We start from the raw sequence: 18,390 nt of genomic DNA, 5'->3' as shown, positions 1-18,390 counted from the left end.
ACAAACTGGATGAACCTAGAGGAGATTATGCTAGTGAAATATGTCAGGCAGAGAAAGAAATATTGTATGACCTCATTCTGTGTGGAATTAGAAAAACAGTTTTTAAGTCAAACTAATAGAAACAGTAGAATGGTGGTTACCAGGGGCTGGGGAAAATGAGGAGGTGCTGGTCAAAGTGTACAAGTTTTCAGTTATATGATGAATAAGATTTGCTCATGTGCAGCATGGTGACTATCTAATCTAATAATAGACAAATATGCAAATTGACCGCACCTTCGCTACACCCAAGCCACGCCCACCAGCCAAGCCACGCCCACCAACCAATCAGGATGAATATGCAAATTATCAAAACAAAGATGGCGGCTAATTTGCATATCACGACAGCATAGAAAGAAGCCAAGAGCTGCAGAAGGGAGCAAAGCTGCAGAGAAGCAAGCAAGCGGGGGGGGAGGAGAAGGGAGGAGCGGAGGCGGGGCCAGGGGAGAAGGGAGGAGCGGAGGCGGGGCCAGGGGAGAAGGGAGGAGCGGAGGCGGGGCCAGGGGAGAAGGGAGGAGCGGAGGCGGGGCCGGGGGAGAAGGAAGTTGAGCAGGCGGGGCCGGGGGAGAAGGGGCGGGGCCGGGGGAGAAGGGAGGAGAGCAGGCTGGCGGAGAAGTTACAAAAGCAGGGGGGCTGGCAGAGATCGCGGGGCGGGGGACAAGGGAGGAGAGCAGGCAGGGTGGGGTAGAGTGCAGCAGGAAACCCTATTGCAGGATTTTTCCTGCAACGGGAACGCTAGTATTTAATAATACTATATTATATATTTTTGAAATTTGCTAAGAGAGTAGATCTTAAGCATTATCATGGTGGCTGTTTTTTCTTTAGCAATTTTTGCCCCATGATTCTTTGAAGCTTCTTCCCATTCCCCACTCCCCCTCCCACACACACAGAAAAAATACACATTTTGGCATTACTTTCAAGGTGTTCATGAACTTTCCTAAATGCCAAGGTAAGGGCTCCTTTCAAAATTGATTCTCAGACTCACAACTCCAGACTCCTAACAACCATACCTGAATTTCTACCTGCAAACTCAGTATTTCCCCTCAGATAATTTGTGGAATGAGGAAGAGCACACAGATAATTAATTGGATTCAGGTCAACCAGGATTCAAATCCTGGTTCCATTACTTAGTGACTATTAACATCTCTAAACTTCATTTTCTGGGAGAAAGAATACCCACCTTCTGGTTTTCTTAGAAGATGAGTTAAAGTAACACATGGAAAGTGACTGCTCCAGTGCTCAGCATCACGTTATGGTCTCAACCAACTTTTGGCAGCGTCACCTCAGATTTTAAGGAAGGGCTGAGAAAAGAAACACCTGAGTATGATTCATGGGCTCAGCACTTACTAGATGGGTGATGTTGAGCAAGTTGCCAAACCACTAAAATCTCACCTTCTTGGTCAAAAGGGAATGATGATAATGGTGTATAACTTATAACAGTGATTTTCAACCATTTACATCTCATGGCATACGTAACTAATTACTAAAATTCTGCAGCACACCAAAAGCATATATTTTGCAATCTAACTAAAAAAAATAGGTATAATTTTTATTCATTCACACCATACGGCTATTGTTGTGTTAGCTGTTGTCATTTTTTTTTTAATTTGACAATTTAAGGGAAAAGAGGTCAGTGCCCCTAACTAAATAGTCAGATATTGCATGTTTTAAAAATTCTTGCAGCACACCAGTATGCCACGGCACCCCAGTTGAAAATCACTGGCTTAATAGCATTGTTTTGAGGCTTAAATAAGATGTTTATGTAAAATTGTCTATACAGTGTCTGACACAGAATAATATAATTAAAAGTCATGATTTCCCATTCTCTTCCTGGTTGGTAAGTTCACCATGTAAAAAAAAAAAAAAAGTTCTATTTTCTCCTGGAGCCCATTTTTCCTCCATAAATGAGATCACCATCCCTCCAAATACCCATGATTGAAACTTTGACTCTCCCTCCCTCATTTCTTCCACTGCCAAAGCCAATCCATCAGTAAGTTGCTACATCTTCCATTTGTGTCTTTGTTCATTTTGTGACCAGCATCTTGACCAGGATACATACAGAAGGACATAAACATAATTGTTTAATATACATAGGGAAAAATGATGATTATTTTTAATTGCTAGTCTCCTGGTTTTACATATAATAAAATGGAGAGTATTGTGCTAAGGGAAATAAATCAGTCAAAGAAAAACAAATATCACATGATTTCACTTATATGTGAAAATTTAATGAACAAAATAAACTGATAAACAAAATAGATTCAGAGACATGAAGGCATGCAAACTGAGGACTTTCAGAGGGAAGGGGGAGGGGTTGTGCAGGAAGAGATTAACCAAAGAATGAATGAACCAGGATATATATATATATATATATATATATATATGTATATATATATATATATATATATATATATATATGTATGTATATATATATTAGAGGCTTGATGCACAAAATTCTCACAAGGGCTTCGGCCCTCGCAGCCCCAGCTTCGTCTGGAAGGTTGTCTGGAAGGAAGTCCGGTCTAATTAGCATATTATGTTTTTATTATTATAGATATAAATATTCCATGGATACAGACAATAGTGCAAAGAAGACCTGGGGAGGGGGCAGGAGTGAGGAAGAGAGGGTCACTGGGGGAACAAAAGGAAGACATCTGTAATACTTTGAACAATAAAGATAAATTAATAAAAAGAAAATGGAGACACACGGAGATTAATAAAATCAAGTGTGATTTCACAGAATTAAGCAAAGCAGTCTGAATCTAGAACTTGTATTCTTTATCTCCATAATTACAGGAATCATGAGTGAATTAATGAATTCACAGTTGAGATTCAAGAAGCATTTATCAAATTAAGGGGGCATTGACAGGAGAAATATTCCCTGAGAATTACGAGTATTCAGGTAACGTAGCTGAATCAGGCATCATTCTTGAAAAGTCTCCTATCTACACAACAAACTTTATGAATCACTATTGGTCACTGAACAAAGTCCAAATTTTTAACTTCAAATTTTAAAAATCTTTTAATTCTATTTACTACTGCCCTTCTAAATGTATGCCAATCTGCCTCACAACCCATCTTTTGTTGCTACTTGTTATCTCTGTGTTTCTTCACATTTATTACTTACTACATACCTAGTCTTAGAACTACAATAGGTGTGTTACATATGATGTATACTCCTAACAACAAGCTATGAGGTACAGGTTATCATCCTCACTTTACAGCTGAGATGACTGAAGCGCAAAGAGCAGGTGTAGCTCCCACAGCTATTACTAGTAAGTGCTGAGCTTGGTCCCAAATACATGTCTGCCTGAGTCCAAAGCTCACAGACTTTCCACCGAGCGACACTGGCCCTCTGCGTTCCTGGAGTTCTTTGGCCCTCTTAACATACTCCACAAAATCCTACTTCTACAGAGCTCCCATGTCAAAGTTGGTTTCTTACTCTGGGTCCTGAAATCAGACTGGAGTTTATGCCACTCTGTGGCACTGACAACATTCTATCTTGTAGTTTCATAATTTTACTGAAAGATTCAGACATTTTTTTTAAATCCAAAGAGGCGTTAGTGAATACCCAATTGATTAAATTACTGAATCAATGAGCTCATCTCACATGCCCCTGTTCTGCACGTCTAAGCTATCACTCATCCTTCCACAGCTCTTGGGAAATGTTCATGTTTCAGGAACCGGGAGACTCATATGTTGACTTCAGCCTGATGAGGCTTCACTCAAAGAAGCACAACTCTTCTCCCACATAAAACCCTAGAAGTTGGTGTCAGGGGTATCCCAGCTGGAAATATCAGGAATCTCCGGGGACTCAGAGATTCAATGATGGAAATAACTCAAACTTATGCCTACAGAAGTTTGGTGGAGAAAAGAGACCTCTTCTTTGTAGGCTTGGAAAAGCAGGTTCAGATATTAATAACTGAGCTACAAATCACGGGCTTTGGAAATTGCTGGCTGGCATCACAGCTGGACTACGTCGAGCTAGGTAGATAAGTGAGGTGATTGGATTCAGGGCTGGGAACTGGGTGCTGAGAAGAATTGAACCAGATAGACTCTCCCAATTCTCCTAGGACACAGAGGCTTCTCTCTCTCTCTCTCTCTCTCTCTCTCTCTCTCTCTGCCACCTGCATTGCATTTTCTCCAGGTGTGCCCCCCTCCCTTATTTTCTCCCTCCCTCCATCTTTGTCCTCCAAGTCCACTTACTGGGCCATTTTTTTCTCTTCTTGACATAATCACTGATACATTATTCAAGCTTGTCTCAGTTTACTCCTTGGTGATGAAGTTAGATGAGTTAGATCTTGGAGACATAAGGATGCCTCATACAGGCACAGGTAGATATCCTCCTGGCCCAAAGAAGAAAAGCTGGGGTGGAAGATAAATTGTAGGAACTGAGGGAATATTTATAATATCTGGGCCAATAAGAAGTCAATTCCCAAGGCTCCTTGTTAGACAAATTGTCCAATTTCACCCCATTCCCTGAATAGTTCGGATTCCTATGGGAGCTGGGACATGGCAGTAAGAAGCTGATATTGATAATTTTGGATCTTTAGGAGGCAACTTGGGGCAAGCTGTATGTTTCCCAACTTGCTCTGCACCCTCTTCCTAGGGAACAAGCACACCTACTCCTAATCTCTGTCTTCCCAAGGTCCAGAGCTTCTCATAGAGAACGTTGTTTGAAACAGTGTTGTTCATCACTTTAATAACCAGGAAACAATTCCCTGCATTCACCCAGAGATGTTCCACCAAGAAGCAAAGCTGTTTCCAACCCCGCTTAACCTCAAGAGGGCAACACTCTGTATAGGCATCATAGCCTCCTTCCAGTTCTGCTAATGAAGCAAGTAGAACCTGACCTGATGGGAAAACACACAGAGAGGCTGGCTGAATGTATGTGCAGCCAGATCTTCATTCTGAGTATTGACCCTAGGGTGGCAGCAGTTAGAGTCTCTGCCTTTGCATTTTTAGCAATTCAGTTTTGTGAGGTCACTGCCAGATTATCGGGTCATGTGTCCACTCAACAAACACCCATGGAACTGATTGATACGTTAAGTTTCAGTCTTTAGAAATGTTCAATTATGGAAACACCTAACCATGGACAAAAGTACAGAAAATGGTACTAGGCTGTGCCATATGAAATTGCCAATGTTTCATCATTTTTGACCAGCATAACTGGCAATTTTCTACATTCCACAGCTTAGTGTAATAAAAGCTCATTTATTCATCACCCAGTTTCAATGACTATTATTCAGGGTCTTTTTTTTTCATCTGTGTTTTACTTTCTTTGACCTCTTACCTAGAAAATTCCATATATTATATCATTTCAATATGTATCTAAAGTAAAACTTTTTATAAAAGCATAAACACAAAACCATTATTTTATTTTAAAATATTAATAATAGGCCACGCGGCTTCCAGGGTGCCCTGAGTGTCACCTCTCCTGCCTGGGAGGACCCTGTCCTGGAGAGGAGGCGGCCACGCACTGGGTTCGCGTCTCTAAGATGCTCAGCACCCTGGGCTTCTCCACCAGCTCGAGGAGGAGGCACCCCCTCCCTCAGAGCACCCCCCTCCCCTGTGCAGTGCAAACAAAAGCCCCGAGAGAGCACATTTGCTTTAAGAACAAGAAAATAAATGAATGAAGAGTGAACCAAGATGGCTGCATAGGTAAATGCCTGTACTTGCAGCCTCCCACAACCACATCAAAATGACAACTAAAATACAGAACCATCATGCAGAACTGCCTGAAAGCTGGCTGAACAGAAGCCCTACAACTAGAGAAATGAAGAAAGCACACTGAGACTGGTAGGAAGCACGGAACAGGCTGCTGGTCCAACAGCCTCCTGTGCCGTTGTGTTATTTTTAATTGGGAGGCAGACGTCTCTACAGAGGCTGCCAGTGAGGAGCAAGGGGTCCCAGCCTAGGGTTCCAGAGTTGGGAAGAGAAGTCCATGCAACTACAGGCTGTAAAAACCAGGGGGATGTGGCTAAGTGACAAGGAGACTGCTGGGATCCCAGCTATTCCCCTTAAAGGACTCAAGCGCACACTTACAGGGTCCTACTTCTTCCAAGCTCCAGCGCTGGGGAACCAGGCTCACATGGGGAGGGACTGGATTGTCTGGCATCATGGCAGGAACTCGGGGGCGGCTTTCTCCCAGACAGGGGTGTTCACAGTGGCCACTGTTCCTGTGCTGGGACCTCCCGTCACAGGGTGACTGGCAGCCATATCTGAGTCTCAATCAGCACACTGTTTGCTCTGCCTTGGGGATTCCCTGAGACCCCAATCCATCCAATATGCAGTCTCACCCAAGCTGTTTGTAGCTGCTTTTCCAAATGAATGGCCTGTCCTGGCTCAGGCTTCAGATTTTGCTAAAATCTTGCAAATGAATCTCTCAAACAAGCAGCAGCTGGTGTCAAACCTATCAACAAAAGGCCCAAGACCCAGCACTAGCACCAGCCGGCCTTGTTTCACAGCTGGGCCTTGCCTGGGCATCTCTAAGCCCAATACAAACAGCAAATAGCAGATCTCTCTGTAGTCCCTGCTGGGTGGCCCCAGGCATTGGCCGACTTTGAACCTCCCTGGAGGCCCTAGAGCCAGTACACCCAGTGGACGGCTTCAGACCATAGTAGATTACAAGGCTACACATCCACATGCTCCACACTCAAGAGGCCGACTCAGTGAGCACCAAAGTCCCACTGAAGCAAGTCCTGCTGCATAGGGGTGTTTCCTGCACAGCAGCTCTCCACTGTAGCTGCAGCTGGTCCTCACAGCCTGGCCTGGGGGTCAACTCCTCCCAGTGACACCAACAGCAATCAAGGCTCAACTACAAGACTGTGTACACACAGGGGTGCACCTAGAGTGCCCCCCAGCTCAGGTGACTGAGCCATAGGACCTCTACACAAGGTCACTCTACCAATTCTAGGAGACATAGCAACAAACACGGGGAAGCAGCCAAAATTCGGGGGAGGAAGGAGGGGAAGGAAGCAGGAAGAAAAAGAGATATCTATTGGTTGCCATTTTATTTTTCATATATTGTATCTATCAACAATCTAATCTAAAAATAAAAATGAATAAGAAATCTAATGAACAGCCAAAACCGGTTTGGCTCAGTGGATAGAGCGTCGGCCTGTGGACTGGAAGGTCCCAGGTTCGATTCCGGTCAAGGGCATATACCTTGGTTGCAGGCGCATCCCCAGTGGGGGGTGTGCAGGAGGCAGCTGGTCGATGTTTCTCTCTCATCGATGTTTCTAGCTCTCTATCCCTCTCCCTTCCTCCCTGTAAAAATCAATAAAATATATTTTTTTTTAAAAAGAAATCTAATGAACAAAAGAAACTGGTGAATAAAATATTAAAAAATAAAATATTAATAATAATTATATATCATCAAATATACAGTTATTATTCAAATTACTCCAATTGCCTCATAAATTTTCATCATTATTTTCAAATTTGAATCCAAAGAATGTCCATATATTTCAATTGGTTAATAGTTGTCTAAAGTCCTTTTAACCCTATAGTATTTTTTCTTTTTTTAAAATCCCTCTTGCAATTTATTTGTTGAAGAAATTGTCTGAATTTTGCTGATTGCATTTGTATGCTATTGTTTCAAATAGGCCTCCCATATATTGTAATTATAAATTGATGTTTAGATCTAGATACTTAATCAGGATCAGGGTTGATTTGGGGGTGGAATGATATTCCAAAGGTGGTAGTGCAAATGTTCCTCAGGAGGCATATATTCTCTCTTTTTTTTTTTTTTTCAGCTCACTGAAATATAATTGACACATATGATTGTAACATAATTAAAATGTATAAAGTAATGGTTTGATATACATATACATTGTGAAAGAATTTCTACAAGCAAGTTAATTAACATGTCCACCACCTCACATATTTACTTTTTTTTTTACACTTAAATTCTACGCTCTTAGCAAATTTCAATTGTACAATACAGTATTGTCAACTATAGTCACCATGTTATACATTATATCCTAAGGCCTTATTCATCTTATAACTGAAAGTTTGTACCCTTTTACCAACTTCTCCCCATTTTCCTCATGCTTAACCCCTTGAAATCACCATTCTACTCTCTGTTTTTAGGAATTCTTTTTTTTTTTTTTCCCAGTTCCACATACAGTGATACTATGCAGCATTTGTCTTTCTCTGCCTGGCTCATTGCACTTAGTATAATGCCCTCCAGTTTCATTCATGTTATTACAAATGGCAGAATTTCCTTCTTTTTAGAGGCTGAATAATATTCCCTTGCATATATACACACCACATTTTCTTTATCCATTTATCTGTCAATGGACCCTTAGGCTGTTTCCATACCTTAATTACTGTCAATAATGCTGTAATGAACATTGGAGTATAGAGGGTTCCTCAAATTAATTTCATTTCCTTTGGTATATACCCAGAAGTGGGATTGCTGGATGGTAGTTCCATTTTTTTTTTTTAATTTCTTGAAAAAGCTTTGCACTATTTTACATAGTGGTTGTACCAGTTTATATTCCCATAACAGTGTAATGCTGAAGGAAGCATATATTTTGAATTATCTCTCTTTTTGTGACATTTGAAGCCATTGAGCTCCATTTTTTAGACACATTATTTCATGAAGGATTGCAAAATGAATATATTCTATCAGTTGGAATACTTCTACAAAAGAAAACTTCCCCTCAGTAAGTCTCTGGTTAGTTGGAGGTACTGTTTGTAAAGCAAGTCAGCAAAAATGCTTGAAATTTTACATTTTTTTCATTTATTCATTGGTTTTCTTTTTTTTATTTTTTTTATTTTTTTTTTTAATGAATCTTTATTGTTCAGATTACAATTGTTTCTCCTTTTTCCCCCCATTATCTCCCACCACCCAATTCCCACCCCCCCTCTGTCCTTACCTTCCCCCCACTGTCCTTATCCATAGGTGTATGATTTTTGTCCAGTCTCTTCCCATACCCCCCACACAGACACCCCTTTCCCCCTGAGAATTATCAATCCATTCCCATTCTATGCCTCTGATTCTATTAAGTTCACCAGTTTATTCTGTTCCTCAGATTTTTAATTCACTTGACTTTTAGATTCACTTGTTGATAGATATGTATTTGTTGTTCATAATTTTTATCTTTCTTCTTCTTTTTCCTCTTTTTAAAGAATACCTTTCAGCATTTCATATAATACTGGTTTGGTGGTTATGAACTCCTTTAGCTTTTTCTTATCTGTGAAGCTCTTTATCTGCCCTTCAATTCTGAATGATAGCTTTGCTGGGTAGAATAGTCTTGGTTGTAGGTTCCTGCTATTCATCACTTTGAATATTTCTTGCCACTCCTGTCTGGCCTGCATGGTTTCTGTTGAGAAATTAGCTGATAATCGTATGGGAGCTCCCTTGTAGGTAACTAACTGTTTTTCTCTTGCTGCTTGTAAGATTCTCTCTCTGTCTTTTGCCCTTGGCATTTTAATTATGATGTGTCTTGGTGTGGTCCTCTTTGGATTCCTCTTGTTTGGGGTTCTGTGTGCTTCCTGGACTTGTAATTCTATTTCTTTCATCAGGTGGGGGAAGTTTTCATTCATTATTTCTTCAAATAGGTTCTCAGCATCTTGCTCTCTCTCTTCTTCTGGCACCCCCATAATTCTGATGTTGGTTCGCTTGAAGTTGTCCCAGAGGCTTCTTACACTATCTTCAACTTTCTGAATTCTCTTCTCTTCATGCTTCTCTGGAGCAGTGTCCTTGGCCTCTTTGTATTCCAAATCTTTGAGTTGATGCTTGCGATCCTCTAGTCTGCTGTTGGGTCTCTGTATAATATTTTTTATCTCAGTCAGTGTATGTTTAATTTCTAGTTGGTCCTTTTTCATATCTTCGAGGGTCTCATTGAATTTATCGGCCTTTTCCATGAAATTCTTGAAAAACCTTATAACCGTGGTTTTGAACTCTATGTCCAGTCGCTTGTTCTCCTCCATTTCTTTGGTTTGTGATCTGTTTCCTTGCCTCCTCATTTCGCTGCTTCCCTGAATTGGTAGGGTAGCTTTGTGTACTAGATGTCCTATTGGTTCAATGGGTCAGCCTCTCAGTTACTTGAGGTGGACACTCTTGGTGTACCCTTGTGTACTGTGTGCCCCCCAGCAGGAGCTACAGCAAGAACTAGTTTTCTCCTCCTTTGCTTGGGCGGTTTTGGAGCAGTCTGACTGGAGCTGCAGTTTATTTGGTTAAGCTGCCACAGAACAGGCCATTTATATGCAAAAGCCGCTGTGTGGAGCCTGGGCAGGTTTGTAGAATGTGCGGGGCGGGCCTCAGGGCGGGGCGGGATCTCAGGGCGTCCCTAGGCTGGGGCGTGGCCAACGGTAATGGCTGGCGTCAGCCATCTCTGCCTTTCTACGTTTCCAAGTCCCTGCGCCCCGTGTTCCAGCGCAGTAAAACAATGATTGCTGGGCGCACCTCTGCAAAAAAGTCACTCTCACTTTCTGACCCGATGGCCGAGAGTCCAGCTTTTCCCCGTAGGTGTCTGGGTCCCCCGCGAATCCCCAGAAACTGGGTTTCAGAGTGATCGGGAGCTTGTCTCCCTGCGGGTTGAAGAAAAACCGCGCGCCCAGTCGCCCGCCGCCAGCCTGATTCGCGCGCCTCCGTACCTCAGCTTTTCAGCGTTTGTGCTCCTTTCTCTCCTTAGTTGTAAATCTTCCACTCAGCCAGCTTTCCCGTGGTTCTGGGTGGTAGACGTTTTGTCTTTTAGTTGTATTTTTGAAATTGTTGTTCGAGGCAGCAGATTAGTTGTTTAACCATGCCGCCATCTTGGTTCCTCCTCTGAGTAGTCTGGTTTTCTTTTTTAACTTTATTTTTATTGTTTACACTATTATAGGTGTCCCCATTAACCCTCCCCCCAACACACACACACACACACACACACACACACACACACACCTCGCTTGCCCACCTCCACTCAGCTCTCACCACACCTTCCCTTTGACCATCACCACACTGTTGTTTGTGTCTATGGGTTATGCATATATGTTCTCTGGCTAATCCTTTAACTTCCTTTCATTCAGTCCACCCACCCCCTTAGCTCCTCTGATAGTAAAATCTCAAACATCTCGCATAGCAATATTTTTGCTGACATACTAGTATCCTCTAGGGCCTTGGTCAGCAAACTGCGGCTCGCGAGCCACATGCAGCTCTTTGGCCCCTTGAGTGTGGCTCTTCCACAAAATACCACGGCCTGGGCGAGTCTATTTTGAAGAAGTGGTGTTAGAAGAAGTTTAAGTTTAAAAAATTTGGCTCTCAAAAGAAATTTCAATCGTTGTACTGTTGATATTTGGCTCTGTTGACTAATGAGTTTGCCGACCACTGCTCTAGGGCAAGGGAAACAAAGAAAAAAATAAACAAATGTGACTACATCAAACTAAAAAGCTTTTTCACAGCAAAATAAACGATCAACAAAATGAAAAGGTAACCCACTGTATGGAAGAACATATTTGCCAATGATACATCTGATAAAGCATTAATTTTCAAAATATATAAAGAACTTATACAACTCAACACCAGGAAGATGAACAATCCAACTAAAAAATGGGCAAAAAGCCTGAACAGATACTTCTCCAAAGAGGACATACAAATGGCCAATAGACATATGAAAAATGTTCAACATCACTAATCATCAGAGAAGTATGTAGTTATTGTCATTTAATTATTCTGGTTTATGTTCTTTTTATTCTTTCTTCTTTTTAAAGAAGTCCCTTTAACATTTATTGTACTACTGGTTTGATGGTAATGAACTCCTTTAGCATTTTTTGTCTGAGAAGCTCTTTATCTATCCTTCAATTTTAAATTATCGCCTTGCTGGGTAGAGTAATCTTAGTTGTAGGTCCTTGCTTGCACTGGAAATTTTGTGCCAATCCATTCTAGCCTGCAAAGTTTCTTTTGAAAAATCAGCTGAAAGTCTTATGGGAGCTCCCTTATAGATAACTAACTGCCTTTCTCTTGCTGCTTTTAATATTCTCTGTTTGTCTTTAACCTTTGGCATTTTAATTATGGTGTACCTTGGTGTGGGCCTCTTTGAGTTCATCTTATTTGGGACTCTGTGCATTTCTTGGACTTATATGTCTATTTTCTTTACCAACCTCAGGGAAGTTTTCAGTCATTATTTCTTCAAATTGTTTCTCAATCCCTTGCTGTGATTCTCCTCTTTTTCTAGTTCCCCTATGATTCGAATGTTGTTACGCTTGATGTTGTCCTAAAGATCCTTTCAACTATTTTCATTTTTTAATTCTTTTTTCTTTTTGCTGAACTGATTGGATGTTTTCTGGCTTCTTGTCTTTCAAATCACTCAGTCTTCTGCTCCATCTAATCTGCTGTTGACTCCTAGTGTATTCTTCATTTCAATTACTGTCTTTTTAATTTCTAACTGGTTCTTTGTAGGGAGCGGTTATAGGGTTAAGCCTCAGACTGACCTGCTGGCAAAGTCGCAAACAAGTCCCAGCTTGGAGGGCACAGCCTTCTAAGCATAATTAAACTTGATCTTGTGACTGCTCCCTAGATCTTTCCTGGATAGCTAATGGGCTGTGGGAGGTGCAGCAAGTGCTACCAAAACAAGTGAAACTTACAAGAACATTGTAAATTACCTTGTTTACCTCTGACTATAAAATAAACCATCAGCTTGCAGTCTGGATCTGTTCTGTGGCCTCAGCCAGGCACAGAAGATCCACCTAGACCCAGCTTATTCTCTTTGTCTGTCTTTTCTTCATCCTTCACCGGCCCTCCCTCAGGCTTGCCGAACCCTTGGCTGTGCTGGCATGGCACAGTTCTTTTTTATGGTTTCTATACCCTTTTTAAAAAAAATCCTCACCTGAAAAAAAATTTTTATTGATTTTTTTTAGAAAAAGAAGAAGGGAGGGAGAGAAAGGTACAGAGAGAAATATTGATGTGAAAGAAACATCAATTGGTTGCCTCCCATACACACTCTTACTGAGGATTGAACCCACAACCTATGCCATGACCGAGAATTGAATCTGCAAACTTTTTGTTACATAGGATGATGTTTCAACCAACTGAGCCACCTGGCCAGGGCACTATTTCCTTTTATATGCTTACTTTTTGAAGTTTTCACTAAGTTTCTTGAGCATTCTTTTAACAATTGTTTTGAATTCTGTATCTGGTAGCTTCCTTACCTCCATTTCATTTAGTTGTTTTTCTAGAGATTTACCCTGTTCTTTCATTTGATATATGTTCCTTTGTCCCATCATTTTGGTTGCCTCTCTGTATTTGTTTCGATGCATTAGATAGATCTCCTTGCCTCCCAGTCTTGGCAAAGTGGCTTTATGTAGTACGTATCCTATAAGGCCCAGTGGTGCAGTCTCTCTGTCCACCTGAGCCAGGTGTTCTTGTAGTGTCCCTTGTGTGGGTTGTGTGAATCTTCCTGTTGCAGTTGAGACTTGATTGCTGTCAGTGGGTGGGATGGGCACTCAGGCTAAATGGCTGTGAAGATTGTTGATGACCACAGCTTATGAGCTGCTGTGCGGGGGCTGACCCCACAGAGTGGGATTCACCCCAGTGAGTTCTGGTGCCTGCCAAGACAACCCTTTGGATATGCGTTATCTAATAGAAGGAAATGAATATGCTTACAAGAAACAATTCTCTCAATGCATAAAGAACAATGTAACTCCAGACATAATGGAGGAGATATGTAAGAAAGCTCATGTTGCTATACAAGAGAATCCAGTCTATGAGAAATAAGTTAAACAGAAGACTGAAACTGTCCCCAAATGTCTCTTGCCCAGAAGAAAGATCAGGTATCTCAGAAGAAGGCAAGTATCTGCAGAGCTCAGGAATGAGCTGCTGAGAGCTAATAAACCAAACCATAATTTTCTATGGAGATTTTTCAGAATGAGACAACAATAAACATACTGACCAGGCCATAAATAAATAAATAAATAAATAAATAAATAAATAAATAAATAAATAAATGTATATACATACAATGGGACATCATTCAACCTTAAAAAGAAAATAAATTCTGATGCATGTTACAACATGGACAAACGTTGAAGACATTATAATAAGTGAAGTAAGACAGTCACAAAAGGACAGATAATGCTTGATTCTACTGACATGAGGTTCCTAGATTAGTCAAATTCATAGTCAAAGAAATTAAAACGAGGTTGCCAGAGTCTGGGGACAAGAAGGAAGAGGGGATTTTTTAAAAAACAGGTTTGGTGCGATGAAGAGTTCTATATATGGTCTAGAGGCCCGGTGCATGAAAATCGTGCACTGGGGGGGGGGTGGTCCCTCAGCCCAGCCTGCCCCCTCTCACAGTCTGGAACCCCTCAGGGATGTCCTACTGATGGCTTAAGCCTGCTCCCTGTGGAGAGCGGGCCTAAGCTGCAGTGTGGCCTCCCTCTGTGGAAGGTGACCGGGCTGATCACCCCAGTACTGCTGCCACTGCCAGCTGCTGCAGCCACCAAGATGTTTTCATCAACACAGACTATAGTCCCTTCACCATGAAAAAATGACAACTTTCTTTAGGCATTTTCAAGATGCCTCTTTCATAGGATATGATGTTTCTTTCTTTTTTTTTATCCTCACCTGAGGATATTTTTCCATTGACTTTTAGAGAGCATGGAAGAGAGAGGGAAAGACAGAGAAAAACATCAATGTGAGAGGGACACTTCGATTGGTTGCCTCCTGCATGAGCCCTGACCTGGGCCCCGGCCAGGGAGGAGCCTACAACCTAGGTACATGCCCTTGATCAGAATCGAACCCAGACCCTGCAGTTGGCAGGCCAAGACTCTCTCTACTGAGCCAAACTGGCTAGGGCAGGATATGACATTTCTTAGCCCCTCCAGCAGTGGACCTTCATTTTTTCTTCCAGGAGTGTAGTGGAAAAACCCTAGTTCACCTTCTTGGATTCTTATTACCCAAGTTACCAAGAACACTGTGAGTGGCATAAGGGAAGCTTAGCCAAATGAGCGGTCACTGCCACGGTGGCAGCTTGGGCAGGCCCCCCTGTCTCCGGGCCTGTGCCATCTATGCCTTGCCTTACGCTGCACGCAGTCTCCTCTCATCCATCTGTGTGTGCAGCCTCCTCCTGAGCTGGTCGTGACTGTTACAGTGTCCCAGCTAATTTGCATATTACCTCTTTATATATATATAAAGAGGTAATATGCAAATTATATATATATATATATAGAGAGAGAGAGAGAGAGAGGTGATGATTGTAGAACATTGTAAATTTACTTAATGCCACTGAACTGTACACTTACAATTGTTCAAATGATAAATTACATATTTTTTGTATTTTACTACAATGTTAAAAAACAAAAATAATCTATCAATCAATAAGACACCAAAATAAGTGACTCAAGAATTAAAATTCTGAATTTTTTCTCCCAGTAAAACAAGAAGTACAGCAGAGTAAATCAACTTGCAATGAAATGCTTTCACATATGACCTAGATTAACCATGCATATTACCTTGATTTTATTTCTCAGTTCAGACACAAAACAATGCTAGAACAAATTGTATTAAGGATATCAGTCATTTGGATTCAGGGCCTATTCTAATCTACTATAAGCTTATCTGTGTGTGTGTGTGTGTGTGTGTGTGTGTGTGTGTGTGTGTGTGTGTGTGTGTGTTTAACAACACAAATTTATTCCCTTACAGGGTGGAAGTCAGAAGTCTGAAATCAATTTCACTGAGCAAGGAGTTGGCAGGGTTGGTTCCTCCTGGAGTCTCCTGGGAGAGAATCTCTCCCTTTACCTTTTTTTTCCTTCTCTTTTTTATTGTCTTCATATGTCTCTTTTTCCCCCAAATGACCCCCCTCAACAATTTCCACCCCGGGAAAGCCCCCTCCCTTTGCCTTTTTCAGCTGCTACTGGCCCACCTGTATTCTGGCCTGTGGTCCTCCCTCCATATTCAAAGCACTTCACACTATTCTCTACTTTCATCATCACATCATCTTCTTTCCTGTAGTCAAATTTCCCTTTGCTTTTTAAAAAAATTTTAAAGTTGTGAGCATTTTGCTGCATGAAAGAAGTAAGACCAAAGAGAACACACACCTTTTAATTCAATTTTTAAATGGTCAAAACCTTGCAAACTTAAGCTATATGTTTTTTTCATTTTTAGGTAAGTTATAAAAATGATCAAGAAAATCCAGGAAATGCTGACTTTAAAAATCAGAATATTGAATTCTTCTTGGGGGAGAAGCAGAACAGTATTGAAATAAAGTATTGCAAAATCTGTAGGGGGTTGGTATTCTTCCCCTCTCCCCTTCATCTTAATTTAGGTATAATTGGCATATAGCATTGTTAAAATTTAAGGTATAAAATGGGATGTTTTATCAGGTAAGAAACTTTCAACTACAAAATACAATATTGTTAACTACAATGGCCATGCTGTACATAGATTCCCAGAACTTACTGATCTTATAACTGAAAGTTTGGACCTTTGGGCCAACATCTGTCCATATCCCCCTTTACTCAGGCTCTGGTAACCACCATACTACTCTCGTTTATGAGTTGGACTTTTTCAGAGTCCACACATAGCTGAGATCTTGCAATATTTGTCTTTCCCTGACTTATGTACAAAATTGCACACCACTGCCATTCAGTGACATTGCATTATCATAATACAATTGAAAGTGAACAACCATAATTCAGTCAAAAGGCCTCAAAGGTGAAGCAAAATATGCATTGAATCTATTGTGTGGACATCGGAAAAGGAAACAGTCAATGACTCTAAAAATAAAACACCCCTAGATGTTTTATTTTATAATATCTTAACTATATGTGTAAATATATCATTTATAGCCAATACACAAACTCTGTTTTCACACTTCAAATTGGAATCAGGCTTCCTAGTATCATTAATTAGAAAGAGATGCCTTTGTTTGTAACTTTTGTAAAAATGTAGAATTTATTAGCAAAGGAGTGTATGTTCATGTGCCCAAGGTATGTGAAATGGAGGTGAGTGTGAACAAGTGGAGAGAACTGGGTGGCGAACACCTAGTCCAACAGAGTCAAGGATTATCCATCAAGAATTTCTCTCTCTTCTTGTACTGGTCTTAAAGGATTTGCAATTCTCAGGGATCCAAATGACGCTAAAATTTGTCTAATGAAGACCTTTGGATATTGGTCCCCAGGGATACAGAGACTTAGAAAGTCAGCCTGCGACAACCTCCCTCAACCACCCTGGTCTAGTCAGCGAGCAGCACATCTGAGGCTCCTTCCAGACATGACCCTTCTTAACCAGGAACCCATCGCCACCCGTGGTCACTCTGCCCATCCTGTGGACAAATCTTCCATCTTAAATACCCAGGTGACACGTCAAGCATCAATCTGCAATGATGCCACTCAGGTAACTTAAGATCCCTTAGTTAATGCGAGGAGGCATTGAGGAGAGTATACGCACATTGTAATCAGAACCAAGTGTCCCAGGGATTCTGCCTAACTGTTTTCTTGTTGACAGGTTCTCACGTATGTTTGTACAGGTAGTCATCTCGTTCTCAACCTGCCATTCTCCTTACCTGTCTAAAAGTGACAGACCTCGTTTTTCTCCTGAGCAGAAACCTGCCCCTTCTCACACAGTGACTGCTGCAACCTTTCTAACATTCACATGAATGCATGTGGTGGTCCTGGGGAGTGGGCATGGTCAGCTTTTCCTTTGATTTCCATTCCTGGGTTATGGAAATAGAGCACAGAGGAGTGTATTGTCTCTGTAGCTGGGCTGTGAAAACGCAGGGGAGAAAGTGGAAACACAGAGAGATTCAGCTGGCTGCCTTCCCAGTACACCCGTTTCTCTCCATAGTATAATAAATGTAGAACTGCATGACCATTCTTTAACCGATTCCAGAATTAACCAATGTTGGCATTCTGCTACATCAGCTTCAGATACTTCATAAAGTAAAAATAATATGCATATAGCAGGCACCCCTTTATATCACCCTTTTTTTCTGTTCTTTTCTTTCCTTTCCATACACAACACCTTCTTGAATGTGATGGTATCCCCATGTACTTTTATCTGCATCTTCACAAACACATAAAGGATAAAAGGCATTAGCCATAATACTATCAGATAGGGAATAGAGAAATAGGTTGTGATGTGAAATAATATAGTATAATACTATCTAGTAATTAAAATAAATAAAGTGGGACAAAACATATCATTAGTCAAAATTAATTTACATAAGGATACCAATTGTAAATGAGGTGTACCATATGGTTCTGCTTATGATAGCTTTTTAAATGTAAAAGAATGCATTTATTTATGGAACAATAATACTAGTTTTAATAGAAATAGTAGGGGAATCATGTTTCTGAAGTTGGTGTGTTGGCTACCCTGGGGAAGGCAAAGAATCAAGATTGTGCAAATTCATGATGGGGAGCTTC

Source organism: Cnephaeus nilssonii (genome assembly GCF_951640355.1).
Source record: "Cnephaeus nilssonii genome assembly, chromosome: 5".
NCBI lineage: Eukaryota > Metazoa > Chordata > Mammalia > Chiroptera > Vespertilionidae > Cnephaeus > Cnephaeus nilssonii.
The sequence above is the reverse complement of the archived record's forward strand: the minus strand, read 5'-3'. Positions refer to the sequence as shown.